Genomic DNA, 11,396 nt, shown 5'->3' with positions numbered 1-11,396 from the left:
ATATATATGTATAGGAAAAAATTAAAAATAGATAAAATATGTAATAAAAACATCATTATTGGTTTTGGATTTATGTACATGTAAGGATGATAAACTCTCAGAGCATAGTATCAACTGATCATTAATTAATTAATAATGGTTGCTTGATTCATTTGAAAATCTTGAGTACTCGCTATATCCAGAGCACTGCTGTCGACACTGGAAATAGTGGGGACAGAAGTGGGCAAAGGGCCTGATCGCATAGAGCATAGCGGACGTGAGGTGGGTGACATAAGTCGGGGTGAGAGGTCCTGAAAAGATGACGAAGGCAGGGTGAGGAATGCGCTGCTGCTGTATAGCACCTTTGGAAAGATACCTCTTCCTCCCTGTACTTTACGCCAGAAGGGTCTTAATGGCAAGGCATCGATGACTACACAGTGCACACCCCGAATGGCACACGGCTGCCCCTCGCCAACAGTTTAAATGGGAGCGTGCATGAGGGAGAGGAGTTTGGAAAGACTCGCTGTTTTCAGCCTACACAATCAGGATGGAAAGGTGGCCACCGACTAACGGAGAAAGACCTCAGGAGGAGCAGGTTTAAGTGGGAGATCAGAAGTTTGGTTGTCAACCCCCATGGGACTGTGAGCGGAGGCTGGGAGCAGGAGTCGGGAGATCAGAGGAGACATTGACAGCAACGGAAGCCAAGAGCAAAGGAGCGACAGGGAGAGGGGCTGTGTGGGCCTTGAGCTGAAGGTTGACTCTGGTTACGTCTGCTTTAGGGACTTCGGCAGTGGAAGTCCTGGCTTTGCACACGTGGCTCCTCTACCCCTAGGGCCACACACGGATGCGCTGTCATTCCTCTGAGCTAACCAACGTCTCATTCTTCTCCTTCCTCCCCTCCCTCCTCCTCCCCTTTCTTCTTCTCTTCTTCCTCCTTCTCTGCTCCCCCTCCTCACTCCCCCTCGTCTTCCTCTCCTCCTCCTCTTCCTTCTTCTCTCTGTTTCCTCCTTTCCTTCCCCTCCCCTCCCCCCTCCCTCTCCCTCTCCTTCTTTCTCCTCCTGCTCCTCTTCCTCCTCCTTCTCCTTTTTGAAGGAACACTGTTGGAGTCAGGTGATCTTTCTCCCTACAGACACAGACTGCTGCACAGTGATGCCCAGGAGAACGTCCTCACTCAGCAAGTCCCGTTTGGTGTCCAGGGTGACACACAGGCCATGAATGTGCATGGGTGTAGCCCTTAGGGAAAGAGCAGCTGGAAGGCAGAGAATGACAGAGAATCCTGCATGAATTCTGCTATGGAGCTGCTGCCAGGAGAGAAGGAGTAATATGAGAAAATACCTCGCTGAGCATCGGACATAAAACAGAAGAAAACTGAAAAAGAAAACATTTTCATGCTTGAGATATAAAATGTATGATAAGCATCTAATTATGGGGGAAGAGGCCCTGTGGCTCTATCTGGCATCCCGTTGGATCATTGCTGTCTAATTTGCACTTCTATGCTTATTAATGACTGATAATTAATAAGGCTAAACATTTTAATATGTTTATTAGCCAGTTTAATTTTTCTGAAAAATTGTCTAATTGTATATCCCTATCTTTGTATTAGATGTTATCATTTTCCTTATTACTTTGTAATAACTGTTTACATATTAAGAGACATCTACATATCCATGTTCATTGCTATTACTATTCGCAACAGAAAACATATAGAATCAACTTAGACACTTGTCAGTAGATAAATGGATAAAGAAAATGTAGTATATGTACACAATGGACTATTATTCATCCGTTAAAAAGATTTCCTGTTTTCAGGAAAATGGATGGAATGGAGAACATTAAGTTAAGTGAAATAAATCAGACATAGAAAGACAAATATCTTGGCTGGGGATTTAGCTCAGTGGTTCGGTGGCCTGCCTTGCAAGTGCAAGGACCCGAGTTCTATCTGTGGTACCAAAAAAAAAGAAAGACAAATACCATGTTCTCTCTCATATCTCTCATATTCAATGTTAAAAAGTCTATCGGGATGTACAATAGTGATTATGAGAGGCTGGGAAGAGTGGGGGACAGATGCAGGTTAGTTAATGGGCACCTGAACACAGGGAAATAAGTTCTAGTGTTCACAATAACCTATTATGTAATTTATGAATAAGTAGAACAGAGGAGCTCAAAGTGTCCAGACACAAAGTAGGATAAGAAGACGAAGGCTTGGTTACCCTGATTCAATCAGCATATAGTCCTATAAGGCCTGAAGCATCACATTGTTACATAAATATGTACAATTATATGTTAATTAAAAATGTTAAAAACATGCTGAAGGAGATGGAAATGTTGATTCCTCTGATCCAGTCAGCATATCGTCTCCACATGCCCTGAAGTATCACACTGTTATATAAAGAAGTACAACGATGTGTTATTCAAATATTTTAAAAATATGGTTAAGGAGGTGGAAATGTTAACTACCCTGATTCGGTCATTACACATTATATATAAACATTAAATCATCACTCTGTATCTTCTACATTTATGCAATTAAAATAATATTTTTTAAAAAATATACATTTTATCAAATTGGTTTGAAAATAGACTTTACTCTTTGTGTTAGTCAGCATTCCATTTCTGTGGCAAATACCTGAGACAAACAACTTAAAGGCAAAAGGATTTATTTAGGGTCATGGTTCTGAGATTTCAGGCCATCTTCAGAGGGCTCCATTGTTAGGAAAGGCAGGAAAAGGGTGGAAAGCTGTTCTCCTCATGGCGTCCGGGAAGCAGAGAGAGCAAGTGTTGAAGAAATGAAGAGGAGTCAGATACAGTCCTCAAGTCCCATGACCCACTCCCTTCAGCGAGGTGCCACCCTCTGTTTCCGTCCCTCCCAGTAACGCCATCCAATTATGGCCTCACAGAGACCAATCTACTCATGAATTGAAATGTTACGATTGATTTTCCAGGCCCCACCCCTGAACTGTGCTGCACAGGGCATCGAGCCTTCAGTGTGAGTTTCTGAGGGACACTCCATAGCACTCTTTATCTTTGATTTCAGTTTTGCTGGGAACAATTCCTGATGGAATTATTTTATGTGGTTGAATACAAATACTTTTTAGTACAGGTGGATATTCTATAAACTTTTCATAAACAAAACAAATTTAAAGTCATACCTGCTCATTAAAGATGTCTTCCATTATATTTATTCTTAGAATGCTCTTCCATTTTCCTAGCACTTTTGCATGGATGTATTCCCCACCCCTAGTTTGCTTCTCATAGTTCTGAAGTTAATGTGTCTATTTTCCTCCTAGGTTATGCGCCAGACTGTGGGTCTCTGGATCCACATGTCTGGTCTCATCAGGTATTTACTTCTATAAAGCAATTTGTCTAGAATAGTATTGAATCTTGCTATCTTTTCCTGCTTCAGGCTGGAGGATGTTAGTAGAATATCTAGGAAAGACTGTAAGGAACTGGGCAATAGCATGAGTATTGGCAAAGCAAGGTACAATTAAACGGGAAGTCAAGAGTCTGACAGAGTGGCGAGACTGGTTTTCCTCTAAGAGATGTCTGAGTTGTGTGGCTCAGAAGTCCCAGCAGCATGCCACAGTTGTTTGAAAAGCACTTTCACTGTGAAATCAACAACTGGCTCTATTTGCTAGTTATCTGAAAAAGAAAGGGAAAGAAAAGGGAAGAAAGGAGAGGAAAGGAAAAGAAATGAAAATAATTTGAAAAATAGAAGAGGAAAGTAATATGCTAGAATGTGAGGGCCCAGTGGAGATATTGGAGATGCTGTTTTTTCATATCTTATAAAGCCATTTACTTCTTTTCACCTTTTTGTTTGCTTTCTTTTCTCTACTTTCAGCCTTTCCAATTTTTATTGTGATAAAACACATATAAAATTTACCATCTTAATCATTTTTAAGTGTAGGGTTCAGTGGTATTGAGTAAATTCATAGTTTTGGTGGATTTTTGAACTGAAGTTTTCTGCCTCAGGCTTGTGAGGCACTCAGAGAGGGAAGAGATTGGTACAGTATTTGATATTGTATGAGTTAGCTTTAAATTTTTATTTGTATTGAAAAACTTTAAGCTAGTTTAATTTGGATGTTCTTGAAAAGGGTACAGTTAGTGGTGGGTGGGGGCTGGTGTCAGAACATGTTGTTATTAAACATGATGTTGTAGGACCCTCAATGGTGTCGTCACTCAGGTTAAAGTCTTTGAAACCTCAAGAATTAAACATTAGTCACACATCAGAGCTGGTTTTGCAAACTGGCATTCAGTCCTGAGCTAGATTCAATTCCCAGCTTATCTGAGGTGTCTCCTAGACAGTGAGCATAAACCTTTTTAAACCTTAGTATACCTTCTGTGTTAGTCCTGGCTGCCAGCCATGAAAGATTTTGGAAAAGTTACTTTTCTGTTCTGCATCATGTTGCTTCCTCCTGATAATAGCACTATTTTGAACACTGCCAAGGAGCTGAGAAGCAGGATGAAATCTGTGTTACTATCATTTGGACCTGCCCCAAAGGTCTCCTAAGGCCTATGTGTTTCTGTTATTTCATTCTAGAGTGGTCCTCGAGGGCCTCTGTGTTAAAGGCTTTGCTTCCAGGGTGGTGCTTTTGGGAGAGTTGGTAGAACCATTAAGAATGGGGCCTCCTGGGAAATCTTCAAGTCACTTCAGTGTGGTCTCAAAGGGAATTTCAAGTCCTGTCCTCTTTCTCCCTTCCACTTCCTGGCCACAAGGCAAGAAGTTTTGCTCTGCCACATGCTCCCATCATGATGTGCAACCTGCCCACCAGAGGCCTGAAAGCAATGTGCCCAGTGATTAGGGACAGACTTCCAAACTTGGCCATCAAAATAAACCTTTTCTCTTCATGGGCTGATCATCTCATGTATTTGTAATGGTGGTGGAAAGCCGCCTTACACAGATGTAAATAACATGATAGAATAATTCTATCTTCAGTGATTCATCCTATATCCCAACCTTGCTTTGTTCTGACAAAGCGCCTTGTATGCCAAGAGTACTCCTTGCTTTCAGGATGGCGTGTGTATAAGAGGACACTGTGTGTGTATATTGTTGCTTTAGCCATCCTCCCCACCATTTACACAACTCCTGGCAGGAATGCAGGTAGCAAGACAAATGGAACTCACATTCTTCCTTGTCCCCTTGGTAGGAATTGTGCCTTGCCCCGTGGGGATTGTTATTTGCAAAGCAATCATACACATTTGGGGATAAAAAGAATAGCCAGCTAAAGACCTGGATAGAACTGTAAATTGTTTTCTAGCAAAATACCTTAGGAAGGCTAGATTTTAAGTTTCTTCTTCCCACTCCTATTATTTCCCCTTTCCCCCTCTTCTTTCTTTGTTATTCTGATGGGGAACATACTACCTGCCTAGTTAATGTGGTCTTTCTTTGATAAATATTAACCTACTTTTTGATCATTCCAGTCACACATGTAACTGTTTTCTTGATTAGAGATTCATTTCTTGATAAGATCTGGAGAGGGCTACCCTGAAGTTGGCTGTATTGATTATATTTTCTGTACTTTAGCTAGTACATGGAATTCTGCATTTTTTATATCTTTTTAATACAGCAGTTTGTACTTCATAATATCCTGTGCTTAAAGAACATGATTACTGCTAATTATCATTTAGAAAATTGTTTTTGGCTTGATTAGAGATTTTAGCTATGTGTACAGAAATCTAGTGGATCTTCATTATGTGCAGTACTTTCTGTTCTATGCTGGATTAAATATTAATATATGGAAATTTGGTTTCATCTGCCATACCTTTTGATGTCAGAAGCATAATCAGTGTAATTGGCTTAGATTGTTTTTTCTCCTGTTTGTATTTCATACTATCTAATGTCATTAGTGAATTGACTACAGAGTGGGTAATCTGCATTTCAGAACTGCTTCTTGAGTACATTATTACCATTGATTTTGATTATTTTAATTTCCATTCACCCTAGGCATGCCCTCAAGCTGTGCCATATTGTTCAAAGAACTGCTTTCTTCCATTCAGGGAGCAAGTCTTTCTGTTTCTGAAAACCCATCAGCACTTTGATGAATGCTGATGTTTTTACTCAGTCTGGGGTTAACCTGATTTTCACAGCGTAGGGTGAGGCTGGATAGCCCCAGGCTTGTGTGCCTTCATTCTGAACCATAAGTCATGTGGTTGCCCCTGGTGCCTATAAGGAAGTAGTGCCGGGTCAGATGTTCTCTCATAGAGTGGGCTGTGTAATTGACCAGCTTCTAAGAACATGGTGCCAGACTCCCCGTCCTTTGGACTTCTGTGTAGTCTGCTGACCACTGGCCCACGGCAGATATACTGCCCTTCTCTCCCCAAGGCTTGCAGGTCTGTGTGTAACATTTGGAAAATGATGGCTGGACTGACTTAGGGGTTGAAATCTAGCGTCCTTTTGGTTTTTGAGTGTATTCCAAAACTAACTGTAAAAAGAACTCCACATTAAAGTCTAAGTTTGGGTACGGTCAGCCACAGAGTCTTCTCCCCTCTGGCTGCAATGCATGTGCTTGGTTTTGCTGGCAGTGGATATTAAGTCATTTGTTCTTGTACAGAACACTGATGCTAAGCTGCAAGGAACTTAACAGTGCCAGGGTTCTACTTCTGTCTTTTTATAGATCAGAAAACAGAGATCAAGAGAGGGAAATGACTGGCTGGGGTCACACAGCTACTGAGTGGTGGAGCTGGGGAGTAATGTGTCCCCTTCGTCTAGGTAAGGTTCTCTACTTTTCCAGTGGCCTGTGTCACTGGATGATAATAGTGGCCACACTACCAAACGCTCTGTTAGTGGGGTGATGGACAGCTACATAGGTGTTCGTGTCATCCAGTGAGGGTTCTGGCCCAGGGGTTTTTATGAGGGAAATGAGAATACAAAAGACTGTAATTAAAAGCAGATGTGTATGTGTCTACACATGCAAAATGGAAACAAAGTCTTTGTAAATAGGGGAGGGTGGAGGGGGTGAAGGGAGGGCAGGGACAAGGGGAAAGAAATGAGAACCAAGACCTGTCATGTAAAGGTACAAGATCCCAATGATGAATGTAACTGTACTGAATCCCTAAAATGTACCAAGAAACTCAATGAAAAAAAAAAAAGAGGTTAGCAGGATGATTCTGCCTGTGTGACTTAAGTCATTGGCTGAAGAGTTGTGTTAGATTTCTCCAGAGAAATGGGACCAACAGGATACATAGAGATACATAGAAAGAGATTTACTATGTGGGATTGGCTCATGAGATTATGGAGGCTGAGAAGGTCTGCATGGCCGAAGCAGTAGGCCCAGAAGAGCTGCAAACCCAAAGTCCGGAGAACCAGGGGAGCTGATGGTGTCTCTTTCTCAAGTTCAAAGGCCCAAGAACAGGAGTGCCAGGGTCTGAGGGCAGGAGAAGCGGATATCTCAACTTGAGCAGAGAGTGCGAATTTGCCTTTCCTCTTCCTTATTATACTATTCAGGCCCTGGGTGGACCACCTGCCCACTTTAGCGAGGGCAGATCTTTACTCAGTCTTCTTATTCAAATGCTAACATCTTCTCGAACCACCTCACAGATACACCCTGAAACAATGTTTTATCAGATATCTGGGTGACTGCTAGCTCAGTCAAATTGATGCATGGCACTAATCATTGCAATAGTCTTCTCCCCTTTCCCCTGTGAGATCAGCTCTTTGCTCCAAGTGCTGGGGAACACATAGTTCAGTGCTCCTAGGGAGCATTGCTGAGAGAGACCCCAACCCCTGATGGATGCTTTCCTCCAATGAGTGGAAGTGGAGGCAGCTTCCCTGGGGAGAAGAGTGGAAGGGGGTGGGTAAGACATTTCTGTTTGAAGTTTCTGTAATAATTAGTCTAGGTTAGGACCTACCAAGGTGTAAGTCCTAATGAATGAAATTATTATGCAGATTATTAATTATCAAAAGATTCTTAAAATGTTTTAATCAAGAAGTCTCCAGGGTGATTTTTTAGAATATGTGACACTGGTGTTCATAAGCAGCAGTTCTTCTAATGGTTGGTTTAAGTTAATTTGGCTTCATCAAAGGAGGCAAATAAAATCAATCCAGACAATATTTTACCACACATGTCTAAAAACAAGAATCTTAATCCTAAATAATCGTTTCCCGCTGTTCCCTCTTTGGGCCAGGCCTGTCCTTGTTTTAATTTGTTGGTTTCTCATAAAGGGAGGTAAGCTAATGTCTCCGCTTCACAGTCAAGAGTGACAGCCTGGCCTTCTGGTACACCTAGAATGTGCCCACGGAACATCACTTTCCTTTTCAGTTTGGTTGAAGGCATCAGGCAAGTGGGTCACTTGGCACTGAGTAAGCTTTGGGCCAACAGGCATTTGGAGATTGGATTTTGGCCTGAGCTGCCAGAGAACTTTCCAATAGAGTGGAGTTGGTTACTCATAGACTAATTTACTTAGTTGAAAAGGACAAAAGGGAGGACTAGACTTTTGGATTTCACAGGCCAATGTCATTTCTGAAATGATTTTGGAGACCAACATAGGATTGAGAACATTTCTTTTTTTCAAGTAAGAGAATTAAAAAAGAACCAAAGTTCTCCCTACTATCACTACCACACATATAAGGAGGGTGGAGAGCTTAACAATAAAGGATAGCTCTATAGTCAACTTAAAAATTCTATGAAAAAACTTAATATGGTGTTTTTTAGTTTTTTTCATTTCACCAAAGACTGATTAAAAACTGACATTTGACTACTGAGCCAAGTGATCTTTTAAAGTCACTTCTAGGTATAGCATTTACTTATATTGACTTTATGATTTGTTATGACCCAAAGATCCATGTATTCCTCATTCATTTTTTTTTGTTTTCCTGCTAAGTAATGCTTCCTTGCTCAAATGTTTTTCATTTCTCTCTCCACCATTCCCACCTACATCCTTTTGCTCTTTCTCTTCTCCTGTTTGCCTCAGCTCCCCAAGAATGCTCCTGTGGGCAGCAAGGCAATCTCTGAGCGCCAGTGTCCCTCTCTACTGAGGTGGTGTTCTTGCATTACTAAGCATGTTTATGTGAAAAATGATATATTAAAATATAAAATATATTTGTTTTGCTGACACTGGCTTATTCATAGTTACTTCTGAGACATACTCCTCCGACTAGCTATCCCGGTACCAAGTAGTTTTGTGTTCTGAATATTTTTCAAATTAGTTATTCTTTTGTTATATTAAACTAAGTCAAAAACATTTCTTAAATCAAGATATATTATATTGTTTGCTTCTTTTGAATTTACTGGGCTTATTACTCTGTCATAGAAATAGATTAATGGGCTGCAAACTTCAGATCTTGTTTTCCCATGAGTTTTGCTAATCTGACTGCTTTTGTTTGGGCCAAAATTTACAGTAACTATTGGTTTGGTCACTTTCCAATATTTGGCTTTATAGTTTTAATAAATGTTTCCTAAGTATTTAAGAGTGGGGACAATTAAAATATTTTTATAGATTGTGGAAATAAGCTTGATTTTGATAGTCATAGAATCAGTTGCTTTGGTTTTCCAAAGATTAAATTAGAATGTTTCTCATTCAAATGACTTCTGGGAACTATTTTATTCAGTTATGAAACAAAGTACTTTTCTTTAATGAGTTGTAGGGTTGTATTCAAAACATCACAAAGCCATAAAATATAGCAACTATATAGTAGTATTTTAATCTATTTATGCAGGTATGAATTAGAGGGCAAGTGTCTTAGTTACTTTTATCATTGCCGAGGCAAAATACCCAACACCATAAATTAAAGGGGGAAAGGTTTATTTCAGCTCAGTTTGTAGAGGCTTCAGTCCATACTCAGCTGGCTCCAAAGCATAGCGGCATGGTAGAGGGAGGGTGGCATGGCAGGGGAGAAACATTTATGGCATGGCAGGCACAAGGCACAAGGCAGCAAGTAGCAAGCAACAGAAGCAGCAGCAAAGTAGTGAAGCAGCAATAGCCTGCCTTTCTTTTCTCTCTCCCTTTGTAGTTCACAAACTTTGTAAGCCTATTTATTGGTGCCATACACCCAAGGTGGGGCATCCTTAATATGAGCATCAAACTCTTAAATCCCAGCATCATACTCTTAATCCACATTCACATCTAGATACAAACCATAGCAACTATCTTTTACCTAAGGAAAGACGACACTGTAAATATTCTTCAAAACTTCAGATAGTCATCTGTTTTTGTTCTGTCTGTAAAACAATGCAGTAATGTCCTAGTTAAAGAACATTTGACAGACATTTTGTCAGAGAAGGCATTGTTACTAGAGTATTTAATATATTTTATGGTTGAAAATAGAGGAGATTCTAAGTTCTTCATGTAGAAGTATTGTGGTTCATACTTTTCTAAGCCACTTTCCTGTCATGGGGACAAAATACCTGATATCTGCAACTTAAAGCAGGAGAGTTTTATTTTGGGTAACAATTTCAGTGGGTTTGGTAAGTGGTTGACAGGCTCCAAGGGACAATGGCATGGCAGAAGAAAGATTTTCACTGCAGGGTGGCCAGAAAGCAGAGAGAGAAGGGAGTGGCTTGGGATGAGAATACACATTTCCAGGTCATGACCCCAGCAACCCACCCTTCCAACCAGACTCTGCCTCCAGATATGAGTTGTTTGGAGAGTATTTTAGATCTAAATGATAACAATACTGTCCAAAATTTAGCATACTGATAAATTCATGGTAATGATGTTCCCCTGGTTTAGCACTTTGAATTGGAGCAATAGATTTCCAGGATTGCACAGATCTTCTAAGCTTATGCAACTTATATGTTTAAAGCACTAGATGTTTATTAGAATGTCCTCTCAGCTGCTGAGCCCCCTGTGAGTCTCAGTGGTAGTAAGATGGACAGGTCACTGCTCTTGGAATCTCTAGGTTCAAGTCCTGTTTGTCCCTTAGTAGCCACTATCATGAGAAGGCCCCTCTCTTGAGTTGTGGTCTTCTAGAGAATAACAGTATTTACACATTGTTATCATGGAGATTGAATGGCATAATGTGGATGAAATATTTTATAAATTGTGCAGTTCTATATAAATTACATATTGTAATTGTGTTAGCCCTGTCAAGCAGGTGCAGCCAAGAATTGATTGGGGACTGAATATAAAATTCTGACTCTCCATCGCCTCACCTAACCAGGTATGGTGTGTGCACCCCAGCCTCTCTTCTGTGCCCTGATATGTTGATTTTATGGCAATAATGGAGCAAATATTTTATCACCCAGTTATCCTCCAATATCACCAAAAGGACTCCTAGTCAGGATAGGCACAAACTTAGGGTCCAAGAAGATTGATAATAATTATGTGAGCTCCAGAGGATATATCTTTGAAGAACCAGAGGTAAGAAAATTAGAATCAAGAGAAGACTTGTAGGGGGCCCAGGATTTAGCTCAGTGTTTCTATCACCTGCCCCACAAGCACAATTTGATCCCTGGTAACGAAAAAAAAAAAAAAAAAAAAAA

The sequence above is a fragment of the Fukomys damarensis genome, unplaced genomic scaffold (genome assembly GCF_012274545.1).
Source record: "Fukomys damarensis isolate Sample0158 unplaced genomic scaffold, DMR_v1.0_HiC HiC_scaffold_1, whole genome shotgun sequence".
Lineage (NCBI taxonomy): Eukaryota > Metazoa > Chordata > Mammalia > Rodentia > Bathyergidae > Fukomys > Fukomys damarensis.
The sequence above is the reverse complement of the archived record's forward strand: the minus strand, read 5'-3'. Positions refer to the sequence as shown.